Source organism: Odontesthes bonariensis, chromosome 20 (genome assembly GCF_027942865.1).
Source record: "Odontesthes bonariensis isolate fOdoBon6 chromosome 20, fOdoBon6.hap1, whole genome shotgun sequence".
NCBI lineage: Eukaryota > Metazoa > Chordata > Actinopteri > Atheriniformes > Atherinopsidae > Odontesthes > Odontesthes bonariensis.
Window position 1 is genome coordinate 33,050,489 of NC_134525.1, and position 13,104 is coordinate 33,063,592.

The 13,104-nt window shown below is 42.0% G+C and overlaps 1 protein-coding gene across 2 annotated transcripts in view; it reads right to left on the reverse strand.

The window, feature by feature from the left end:
* The window catches only part of kcnh2b (potassium voltage-gated channel, subfamily H (eag-related), member 2b), a 374,482-nt gene that overhangs the window by 215,735 nt on the left and 145,643 nt on the right, over positions 1-13,104 (reverse strand). The gene's annotated exons all lie outside the window — the stretch shown is intronic.

A 13,104-nucleotide genomic window follows, 5' to 3' on the forward strand; every position in this document is an offset into this window, starting at 1 on the left:
AACGAATTGCTTCTTAACAAACAGAACACGTTCAGCATCCTCTAATGACAACGTGAACACCAGTAGAACACTCATGTGCAGTGTGAACAGTCAGAAATGAAGTGTGACTATCGGAACTAATTCTACTTTCTCACACATGCGTTTTCATCTCATTTATCATCTCATACAGATCTACCAGATCTATAAGAGCAGGCACACTCTCTAATTGGCCACATGAGTCCTAGAAAAGCGGAAGTTAGTGTGAATTTTAATAATGATGACAATAAGTGGCTATATATTCAAACAGTGCACAAAGCAGATCAACTGGGAGTCAGCACAAGGTGCTATTCTGGCTTTGACATCACTCTGAACCATCAAAGCACCTAAATACAGGTACACACACACACACACACACACACACACACACACACACACACACACACACACACACACACACACACACAGGTGCAAAGGCCAATTCAATACAAAAAGTGGAACACAAACTGGACAAACGTTTGCAGCATCTTTCCACCACACCGGGGACGTTCAGGGAAATGTATGCTGGCTACATGCTCAGTTCTTTATCCATACAGAGCAGGAGATATAATAGATTCTGAAATCTCTTCTGAGCACGTGTCCACACAAGTCAGTAAGCCACACATTAAAACAATCAACCATAGATTAAATCAGAGATAAACAGCAGGTAAAAGTGAAACAAAAGTGCAACACATCAGTAACAACTGTGAGATCTCAGTCATTAAAATGCAAAATTAAATCAGAGTTAAAATGCAGACTAAGTTATCCATCATTCAGGGTTGCGGGGGTGCTGGATCTTATCCCAGCTGTCAAAATGCAAGAGGTAGGTAATACCTGGACAGAGTCAATCATGATGGTATAACATCAAGAAAGAATCCAGCCTGTGATATGAAAAGAAAAGCTAATGCTGTTCATTTAATTTGGGTTTCTCGCTGTAACCCTCAGTAATCCTCATTCCTTTCCTCTAAACATGCACACCTTGGTCATGACCAGACTAGCCTATTGATGTGCCCCTCATATTTTTCCAGATATGTTGCTCATCATGTCTCTTACCTGGATGAAGATGGTCAGTGACCAGCTCTATAGACAAACCTCTTCCAGCCAGCACAGTGGGCTGTACAACCCAACATCCAGTGTGTCTCCTGCATGCGCGCCTCACCCCCCAACCCGACTGCCATTCATCTCACATCATCGCAGGAGAGTGGGCTGAAATCCGATTGGACAACAGCATAATCCCAACACAGCAGGGGAAAGAACATGAAACACCATCTGCACATATCCAGCTACATGTGTGCATGTATGCCTGTTTGCATGGGTGCTTTATGTGCAAACATGTAAGTTGATGACCAGGCTGATGTTCATTCATAAGTTCATTCATGCCTTATGCCTGGTGTCCATTAGAAGCTGTGAGTCTGCATTTACAGCTTTTGTAATCACTGAAGGTGTTGCGGCATCAGACCAAAAGCTGCTTTACAAAACTCTACAGCCACCTGAGAAACACAGCACAAGCTCACCACCCAAAGGTCTGACCTTCCAAAACACACAAACAGGACACATACAAGTTAAACAAAAGATATCCAATAATACTTTCAGCCAAAAGTTTGTAAATGATACTTTTACCAATGTGTGTTATCTCCTCATAAGTAGGAGCAAAAAAGTGGGATCATGTGCAACTCTTTACTAAAAGTCAGCATTTTTTTGAAAACTTTTTCCCAAACTGATTAGAATCTTCTTTCTAGGCTGACCGTATCCTCAGAACTGATGTGCATATATGCATGGGTCTACTGTGGCTGACAGATGATATGTGAATGCCCACATGCACACATGCGCACATGCGTACATGCACACAGTACAATATGGGATTAAATGTTAAGAAAAGAGGATTCAACTTGAATTAAAGTGAGTGCTGTCAGTTCTGCTTCTGAGCAGTCACTCAGTTTGTTCCACGTACAGTACAACACCACAAATAGTACAACACACCACGTACAGTACAACACCACTTACAGTACAGCACACCAACACACCACGTACAGTACAACACCACGTACAGTACAACACCACAAATAGTACAACACACCACGTACAGTACAACACCACTTACAGTACAGCACACCAACACACCACGTACAGTACAACACCACGTACAGTACAACACCACAAATAGTACAACACACCACGTACAGTACAACACCACTTACAGTACAGCACACCAACACACCACGTACAGTACAACACCACGTACAGTACAACACCACAAATAGTACAACACACCACGTACAGTACAACACCACTTACAGTACAGCACACCAACACACCACGTACAGTACAACACCACGTACAGTACAACACCACAAATAGTACAACACACCACGTACAGTACAACACCACTTACAGTACAGCACACCAACACACCACGTACAGTACAACACCACGTACAGTACAACACCACAAATAGTACAACACACCACGTACAGTACAACACCACTTACAGTACAGCACACCAACACACCACGTACAGTACAACACCACGTACAGTACAACACCACAAATAGTACAACACACCACGTACAGTACAACACCACTTACAGTACAGCACACCACTTACAGTACAACACAACTTACAGTAAAACACCACGTACAGTACAACACCACTTACAGTACAACACACCACTTACAGTACAACACACCACTTACAGTACAACACACCACGAACAGTACAACACACCACGAACAGTACAGCACACTACGAACAGTACAACACACCACGAACAGTACAGCACACTACGAACAGTACAACACACCACGAACAGTACAACACACCAAGAACAGTACAACACACCACGAACAGTACAACACCACTTACAGTACAACACACCACGAACAGTACAACACACCACGAACAGTACAACACCACTTACAGTACAACACACCACTTACAGTACAACACACCACTTACAGTACAACACACCACGAACAGTACAACACACCACGAACAGTACAACACACTACGAACAGTACAACACACCAAGAACAGTACAACACACCAAGAACAGTACAACACACCAAGAACAGTACAACACACCACGAACAGTACAACACCACTTACAGTACAACACACCACGAACAGTACAACACACCATGAACAGTACAACACACTACGAACAGTACAACACACCACGAACAGTACAACACACCACGAACAGTACAACACACCACGAACAGTACAACACACCAAGAACAGTACAACACACCACGAACAGTACAACACACCACGAACAGTACAACACACTACGAACAGTACAACACACCACGAACAGTACAACACACCACGAACAGTACAACACACCACGAACAGTACAACACACTACGAACAGTACAACACACCACGAACAGTACAACACACCACGAACAGTACAACACACCACGAACAGTACAACACACTACGAACAGTACAACACACCACGAACAGTACAGCACACGACGAACAGTACAGCACACCACGAACAGTACAACACACTACGAACAGTACAGCACACCACGAACAGTACAACACACCACGAACAGTACAACACACCACGAACAGTACAACACACCACTTACAGTACAACAGCTATACATTCATGGCCACCTGCATTCATAAGAGCATGACTGCTCAGTACAGTGGGATCTTTGGCACTTGCATTTGTAGACACATTACACATCAATAAGTTTATCTAAGAGTGTGTTTGTGCGTGTCCTGAATTTTGGGTGGTGGTGGTGAAAATAAAGGATTGAACCTACACATTTTCTGAACACCAGACTTATTTGATATTGGCCTTTATACCATTGCTCTACAAAGTAAATGATTTCCTACCAGAGCCTCTGAAATGATTGAGCTTTGAGGTTAACAGGAGAAAGATCATTTCATTTAAATGCTCTGTCTGGATGTTTTCCAATCCTGCATGTTCTAGTTGATAATCTGATTCAGCCGTAGTGATTTACAAAGCTCTGGGAGATTATCACAATGCACTAAAACACACACACACACACAGCGCACACACCAGGCCAAACAGGACACCACACTGCAAATCTGACAGGTCACTAATGGCTCTTAGCTGAAAGTTTGATCATTGCTGTAAGAAACTAAGAGCTTCAAGTTGTCTTGTTGTCATTCTTGATTAGTTTGGGAAAGTGGCCCATCAAGACTCTTCTGAGAAATAAGAAACTTTGTCTGATGATTGTGCTTTGAGATGTTTTTCTCATTCTTCACACAGAATGATGTCTAAAGTCCAGATGGATCCATCTTCAAATCCATCATTGCCTGATAACAATCCTCAAAGGCACACATGGATTAAAAAGAATGACACATTTATGTAACAACTGGATCATACGATGTACAGGCCACATCGGGCCAGTTTCACCTCACACATCAACACAGACAAAGGCATTCAGCATCAGCTGCCAGTTCAATTCAATTGAACTGTGCTTTATTCAACCCCGAAAGGGAAATGGTTGCAGTTGCAGTAAAAATATTAAGGAAAGATAACTAAGTAAATAAATGTAAAAACAAAATGAAATAAAGCTTCCTCTCAGCTGGGTCTCTCTCATCCTACGCAGATGCCCTGAACCACATCAGCTGACACCTTTCAATGTGGAGGAGCAGCGGCTTTACTCCAAACTCCTAAAGCTTTATCCGAGGCCAAAATATGTCAGGACATAAAAAAAAACACAACTTGAGAGGCATTGCACGCTTTGACAAAGACTTAGATGTAAGATCATGTTGGCCGGTACAGGTTTAAAGCACTTAATCTTCATAAGCAGTGCCTGAAAACCTCCTGCATACACATACAAGTGAAATGAAGTACTTAGTCCTGGGAGAAGACAATGATAGACAGAATAAAAAATGACCAAATAAGAAATGGCTGAGGGTAATGGGAAAGGCAACATTAAAAAAGAGGAGCAAAGTAAAGTGAAGACAGAATGAGAAGTTATTGAGGCACGAATATAGGATGAAATTGATTATTTTTGGTTAGGTCCACTCAGTCCAGCAGCATGAGAGGGGCAGTTTCTGAAGCCATGCACTCACTCTTCCCAGTGGACAACAGCCATCTGTGCACACTGTGCAGCAAAGAACAAACACATCGAAGCAGTAAATGGATCTCTAATGTAATAAAATACCTTTTACTTCATGCACGGTCTCATCTGTGTTTGTCTGTCTGTTTCTTTCAAATAAAGATACTACTGACCAGATTTTCTTTTCTTTAGGATAAGTGAAAATCTTGCTGTTATGCAAAAATTTGCAGGAGGAAATGAAAATCTTTTTGGAAGAAAACTAACGATAACAATGGCTTTTCACTTTAACAAGAATCAATAGTCAGACAGTGAGCCTCATACAGGAAGCCTTACAAAAGCTCTCGCCTTCCTTGGTGTTTTCAGTATTTTGTTGAATTACACAATTTAATTTAAATTGTCATGGTTTTTAATCTTACGTTATGGAGCCACGTCAAGTTGTTTAAATTAGCGAGATGAAATGATTAAAGACAGCTGGGATAGGCTCCAGCCCCCCGTTATTCTAGGTTAGAACCTAGAATAACAATTCTTATACACACAAAACAAAGCTGATTTTTCAAAGGGATAAATTCCTCATCTGGCGACCTGTCCAGGGTGTACCCTGCCTCTCAGCTATGACACCTGGGATAGGCTCTCACTGTGCGTGTTGGGGCTTTAGAAACATGATGTGCCAGCAGGAGAACCATTGGAAGATGGACGGTCTGACTGGACTCCATCTGTTCTCAGCCTACTTTAATTCTTGAGCCTACTTGTGAGACCACCATCTCTTCTTATCCTGCTATAGTTGGAGAACTTAGCCTGAGACAAGCATTTTTCTATTTCCAATGTCTTGTGTAACCATTTAAAAAAACATCGGTTAACATTTGTTTATCTTTTGACGCAGCTTTCACAGCATCCTAGATGGTTTCCAAATGCTTTGATCAGGTTTGATTTTTCTGCAACAATATTCTAATGCATCGGATAAGTTAACAGAAGTTAGCATAAGTTTACTTTAACCGTATTTATCATCAATTTAATTTCTGCTGTACTTCTTGTTCAAAACGTCTGCATGAGTCTCCAACAATTGGTCATCAGTTTATGATTAAGTGGGAGTGAGCATTTAGCAGATGGAGTCAGAGAAGATTTAGATGCTTCAGTGCATCTCCAGTTTACTCTTTTCTCTGAACAGAAGATCAAAGACAATACAGAATAAGACATTCTATCACTGAATCTATCGCTGTCCCAGGCAAACAATGAGGATGCATGTACTTATTCATTACATCAAGTGCTGCTGTACAAGAATGAGACAAAATATATAAACTATTAGCTTCTGGTTACTCCATAACAGACAAGAGGAGAAAAAATATATCTCCGATTGAAAGAGAGCTGTAAGAGGATGAGGACCGGAGCTGTGTTTCTACTCAAACACACACACACAGTGACAAAATGACAGAGAGGAGGAGGAAAGACTCATTCAGACATTCTCCTCCGTTCCATTACACTTTCTGAGTAAAAATAATACGACAAGAGTAAAACACAAATCTTTATTTCCACTAAGAATGCTGATAATTATGCTCCAGACTATAAAAAGAGCCAAAGAAAGCCTTCTTAAATCCAGAATATACTGACTGGCAGATCTTTTTCAGCTGTAATAGAGATCAGTGTGACATGGAGGTAAAGTCAGCACGACTGGATGAATAGAAATGAGACTGGGAGGGAGGGGGCCCTTATGTTATATGTTGCTCTGGTCTTCAGTGTGTGGGAGACACTACATCACATCAAAGCTCTGTATCCCTTCCAGCACTGAAGAACTTATTGTGGATCCAACTATATATCTGAGATCCCTGAAAAAAGGCCAGCAGAGGAGGGAAATCCTCCTGGGTACAATAAACAATGTCACAAGCTTGAGCAGTCCCATCCGGATCTGACCACCTCTCCAAACATGATCCAAACAGTGAAGAACTGTGTTTTACCTTTACCCACTAACTCTAGTGATACTGGTAACTTATGACGATGAGAGCATTTTAACAGTCAGCTTGAGTAGAAAATGAAAGACAATGAGCACCCATGTCAGGGGAGAATCCCTGGAAATTATAAAGAGCTCATTTGCTGACAGAGTTCTTCTAAAGGCTGAATCACACTGACCCATGTGAACCACTAGATGGCAGCGCAAATCCACTTCTTCTTCAGAGTCCATGTGAATCATGTTGAATGGAAGGAGCCACATACTCACAGAGGCCTGCTGTCAGTTCATCTTTAGTAGCAACATTACTTAGAGTTGATCTGGTTATACGACACCACGGTAGCCAGCATCATACAGGATGACAGCGTGGAAAAAACACCCATGTGTGTGTGCTTGAGTGCACGTGAGCATCTCTGTGTGTGAATATCATATCGACTGATGCTGCAACCCCTCATGCCCCACCTCTGATACTGGCCACCAGCTGTTCCCCGATAAGTGAGAGAACATTTCTACATAATTCAACAGCAAACATTTACGCACACACACACACACACACACACACACACACACACACACCCACACACACACGCATACACACACGCACACACACACAAATGCTACGGGGCTGAACTCTGTTGGATGTATGTTCTGGTCAAACACGTTTGTCTGTGGGTGTGTGCTGGGTTTTTCTGTACCATGTGACCCCCCCCCCCAATCAATTAACACAAAAGGAGCAAATCCTCTTGTCCAAAAAAAAAAATGAAAACAAAAACTTTAACTGAACAAAAACATCAAACTATTAAATGTGCTTTGCTGAATATCAGATCTCTCCTTTCCAAGTCTCTGTTAGTGAATGAGTTGATGGGTGATCATCATATTGATATATTTTGTCTTCCAGAAAGCTGGCTGCAGCAGGAGGATCATGTTAGCATTAATGAATCAACTCCCAGGGGTCCCCAAACTTTTTTGGGTGGGGGCCACATCAACTTTCCTTTCTGTGATGGGGGGCCGGGTTCAGTCTATAACAGGAAATGATATGGACCAAAGTGACAACCAGTATTATTGTGGAGATTATAATGATCATTTGTTGCAGCTGCACTTCGCTTGGCTTTGGCGCCACCTGTTGGTTTGTGAAAGAAAGTAATAAAAAGTCTTCACGTGTTTATTTGAAGTACCACAGATACTCTTTTTATTAATAGAAAATAAAAACACAAGCTGATGCCAGGTAACAATGAGGTGATGTGATTTTGTAACAGGTACAAGTGAGTTAACAATTGGTAGGTATTATGTCTTTACAGGTAGTGAAATAATATTAATACAGAATAATAGTAAAAATCAGGTGAAGAAGTCTTATCTAGGTGAGCAGACTTTGTATGTACAGAGTAAAGTAAAAGTGAGTTAACAATAGTTAAGTATTTTGTCTACACAGGTATATTTGTTTACTAAAGCTACAGTGAAATAACATTAATACAGAATGGTTGTAATAAACAGCTCTATAAGGTGATCTGATTTTGTATTTACATGACTGTTGGATGAGGTTTTGGTGCTGTGATGATGAGGATTTCTATCTCCAGGGTGGGATCGGTTAACCACAATCTCTCCTCCTCACTTCAGGGTGGTCCTGGAAGCATGCAGGCCCTTCAGGAATGGCAGAAAAAAACACAAGCAGCCCATCAGCAGATGACATGCTGCAGTCTCATTTTCTCTGTGACATCACTGGTCAATAAACATGTTGGCTATAAGAAGAGCATTACTATACTGACATTTGAAATCAGTAGGCTTACCATATCAGTGTGAGCTGTGGGCTTGCTTCTGACTGGTGAGGAGATCGATGGCAGGTTCAGTTCCAGTTACAGCCAGCCTCAGAGACTGATGCAGGTGTTGGTCTGAGAGTCTTGATCTCATCGAAATGCTTTGTACCTATGATTCGAGTCATTAACCGCCATATATCCAAGGATAATGACCCTTGCTCAAATAAGGAGCATAACCCAACTATAGCTATAATCAAATTAACCTCATCATGTAGACCCACTGACTGATAATACTGTAACGACACAGACTGGTCAATCCAAAGAGTCAGGGAAGCCTTGGACCTCTAAATAGTGGATAACCACCAAGACACAAAACTACAAAATCAAGCTACAAAAGAGGGTAAAAAGCTCTAATACATGTACATTTGGAACAACCCTTTAAATGTATGCAGATAATCAGCAGACAAACTATCTAAATGTCAAACACATTGTGAGGTGCATGCCTCCTTCACCACTCTGTACAGCACATACACAATGCTGGGAAGTACAGGGGACAAATGCATAAAATGTTCTCCAAATGTCTAAAGTTGTGTGTATATATGGTTCTCTTTTATACATCATCATCATTGTGATACTATACGTATGTGTAAACCTGGTTTCCACTCCCATTTTTTGCCAGCCATTGGATGCAGATGCTCGTTTGCATATCAACGGCCATTTTGCAGTGAAACTCAACAGACATGATGATGAAAGCAACAGTGAAGAAGAAACACAACTTTGATGAATAGAAAAGTGTGGAGCAGAGAAAAAAGGAAATCAGTTTTGGTGATCACCGTTCTGCAATCAGACCAAAAAGTGATCAGCTCTGTAAATTCAGAGCAAACAACCCAGCAGAGGTAGAAAATGGTCAGATTATAAACCAAAGCTCACACCAGGACTACAGAGGAGGACCACTTAGTGACTAAGTGAGAACTCATAGAATGGTAGAACACAATTTATGGGAATCACAAAACTGAAAACTACCAAGAAAAGGCTAAATTAGTTTTACCTTCATTTGTTTGTTCCAGGGGAGGTGAGAGGAAATGTGACAAAGGAACCCAGTTCAACTTGAAACATGGGGCAATTCCATTGTGTTTGTCTGAGATGAACCCTGAAGCCAGCCTGTTAAACCTATGAGCCATAGACTTGTTCCATAATATCATCCTTTGGATTCGACAGTTGTTGTCTGCTTTGGTCTTTCACTGTGAAGTTAAATGAACATTTTAATGTGGGATCGTATTCATGTAGACGGGTGAAAGACATATGTGTGGAGAAGTGAAAGGAAAGAAAAATGAGTGGGAGAACAAAAGTCTCACATCCTGCCCAGGACTGCAGTTATCTAACACCATGATGAGTCCCATCCTCCTCTCTCCCAGTGGACCGGAAATTCCAGCTTCCTCACGATTCACAGACAGATAGGAATACACAAATTACTCAGACAGGAATGTCCGTGAAATATTCCTCAGGATGAACTTCAGATATTCAGATAGATGTAACAACACAGGTTTTGCTTTGCCAAAACAGTTCACAGTGCACAATTTGTTCAGAAACAAACAGGATTAAGGATTCCACAGGCATACAACACAAATAATCAGAGTAAACATCTGTGTAGAGAAGCAGGAGAAGATGTGGAGGTGTGTGTGTCAGAGCATAAACTCTGGAGTGACACAGGTGATGAGCTGAATAAATCAAAGGAGTGTATGTAACAGGGAAATACTGTGGCTGTGCATGTTTTTATGGTTCCCAACAAGGGCCTGAGCAGTGGTAAGACACCACCAAGCAAGTGATACCATGAAGACCAATGAGCTCTCAAACAGGCAGGAGACACAGCTGAGCAGAAGCACAAATCAGGGTTTTGTTCTAAAAAATATCTGAAACTTCCCACAGAAATCCCACAGAGCATCATTAAATCCATCATCCCGAGATGGAGAGAATATGACAGCACAATACAGCTGCCCTGACACGTCCATCCAGTAGAACTCAGAGAACGGGCGAGGAGGGCATTCCATAGAAGATCCTCTGGTCAGAGGACAGTGGAAGTGAGCTGTTTAGCCATCAAGGAAAACACTCTGATGCAAAGCCAACAGCCCCCATCAGGAACACCATTACCACAGTGAATCATGGTGGTGGCAGCATCATGCTGTGGGGATGTTTCTCATTGACACGGACTGGGAAACTGGCTGGAGCTAAGGGAATGATGGATGGTGCGACAGGGAATTCCTAACGGAACACTTGTTTCAGTCTTGTAGATATTTGAGACAGAGGTTCACCTTCCAGTGGGACAATGATCCTCCGCATACTGCAGAAACAACACTGTTCCAGTTTTAAGGGAAATGTTTAAATGTGTTGGAAAGGCCCACACCTCAACCCAAATGAGAATCAGTGGCATGAGTTAAAAATGACTGCACACCAGCCTCCAAATATTAGTTGGTTTTTTAAAATCATAATTTTACCAATTTGGACAATGTTTTAATTTTTTTTTATGTTTGTAAATTCAACCCAAAATAATTTTATATTACAGGTTGTAATGCCAAAACCTCATGTTTATTAGTATTTATGAGAAAAAAGATTGTTCATGTGACTTGAAAGGTAAAAGCATATCACTCCAGGTCTGAATGTGTTCAAGAAGCAGAACTGTGTGAACTTGTTGCCTTGGTAACAAAGAGACTCAGAGACTGACAGGGTGAAACAGAATAAAGGGAATCAAGACGACTGGCATGGTTTTAGGAGTAAGAGCTTGATGGAACGCAGCGCTGAATGTGGAGTGTATATTTGTGTGTGTGATACTTTTTTGCTGATAGTCACCAGCCGCTGGTTTATAAGCTGCGTGAAACAAACCAGAGTGTGAAAGAGAGGCCGAGGCTCATCTGTTGCAGCTGTTAACTTCTGCAGAGACAAACAGAGCCTGTCCCAGACTCACACAGACCGACAGCCCACATCCATAACCCTCTGCTCAGAGCCGGGGTCTCTCTTCCTGTGCTTTCTCCTTCCACAACAGAATAAAAGGGGGCAAAGAAAGCAAGTGCAGAGGGCAGGAACTCAAATAGGGAGTACTGTTTGTGGAATATTCGTCTTAATCTGACTTTAGAGCATTAAAAACTAGAACTATTCTCAGAGAGTGGCTCCTTGTTCAGCATTTTAAAATAACGGAGAAAAGCTTTCAGCCACTGAACTTTAAGCCAGGATAGATCCATTAACTCAGGATTGGGATTCTGTTGAGTCCCTTAAGAATCCAGTCCCCGACATAGTAAATATTTTCGTTTTGTAACACTGCTTACAGACAAACAGAAGTCATCGTGCATTTTCATATAACTTATAGACCTGTTTAGTTTCTTTTTAAACTGGTAGCCCATACTTGCTACATGTGTATAGATGAGTAATGAACAAACTAATCCTTAACTGGCCTCAGTGACCCACAAACTATAATCATGCTGTATGGCTAATTAGTTTGATAATTATGATCATTATCCTAATCAGCAGTCCACCAGCTAATGAGCTAGCCAGCCAAGCATGGCTGCACAGACATGAAAAAAAGCCCAATGAAAGCATGTAGCTGGTAACCTGGTTCTCACGCAGATGGATGTTTCTCATCCATCTGGAATTTTGTCGGTTGCCTAGCTGTTCTCTGCTGTGAGTAGGCGGGGGTTGTATTCAAAAACCTCTCGAACCTGATTGGAGAATTCAATGTGTGTGTCACGTACTACTTCGACCAATCATATCGAAAGCGGACGTGACGCGTTGGAGCGCGACCAGTCTCTCGGTCTGTGGTGGAAAATAAACAAAACACAACAGCAGCGAGCAAAGCAGGAGCTAACAGCAGCTAATCGTCCGGCAATGGCGGTAAATGCTCCTCTTTTAAAGAATTGATATGTGGTAGTTTAGATAACACCGTCGAAACCGCCGAATCGAAGCTGAGTCCGTGCTCTTGCATCCGTGCCGCCATTGTTGTTGTCGTACTGTGTTTGACTGTGTTCGTTGTCGCGCCGGATGCTACGTCATACCTGTTAACACCCCGCCCCACGATTGTGATTGGATCTAGGCATAGAGGCGGGCCCGTTTATGGGGTAACCGAAGACTTCGGGCTCAACAAGGCGCGCCCAGACCCTCGTGCGAGCTCACGAAGTATAACGAAGATGCACGAAGCACGAAGGGTCTGCGTGAGAGCCAGGCTATGTAGCTGGAGCTTTACAGCCGAAATGAACCATACAAAGCTGTTTATGCTCATTTCCTGCTCCGTATAAACGGCCTGCATCCAATTCTTCCTGTGTTACAGTGAATAGATTTCTTCCATGATAAAATACTCCACCA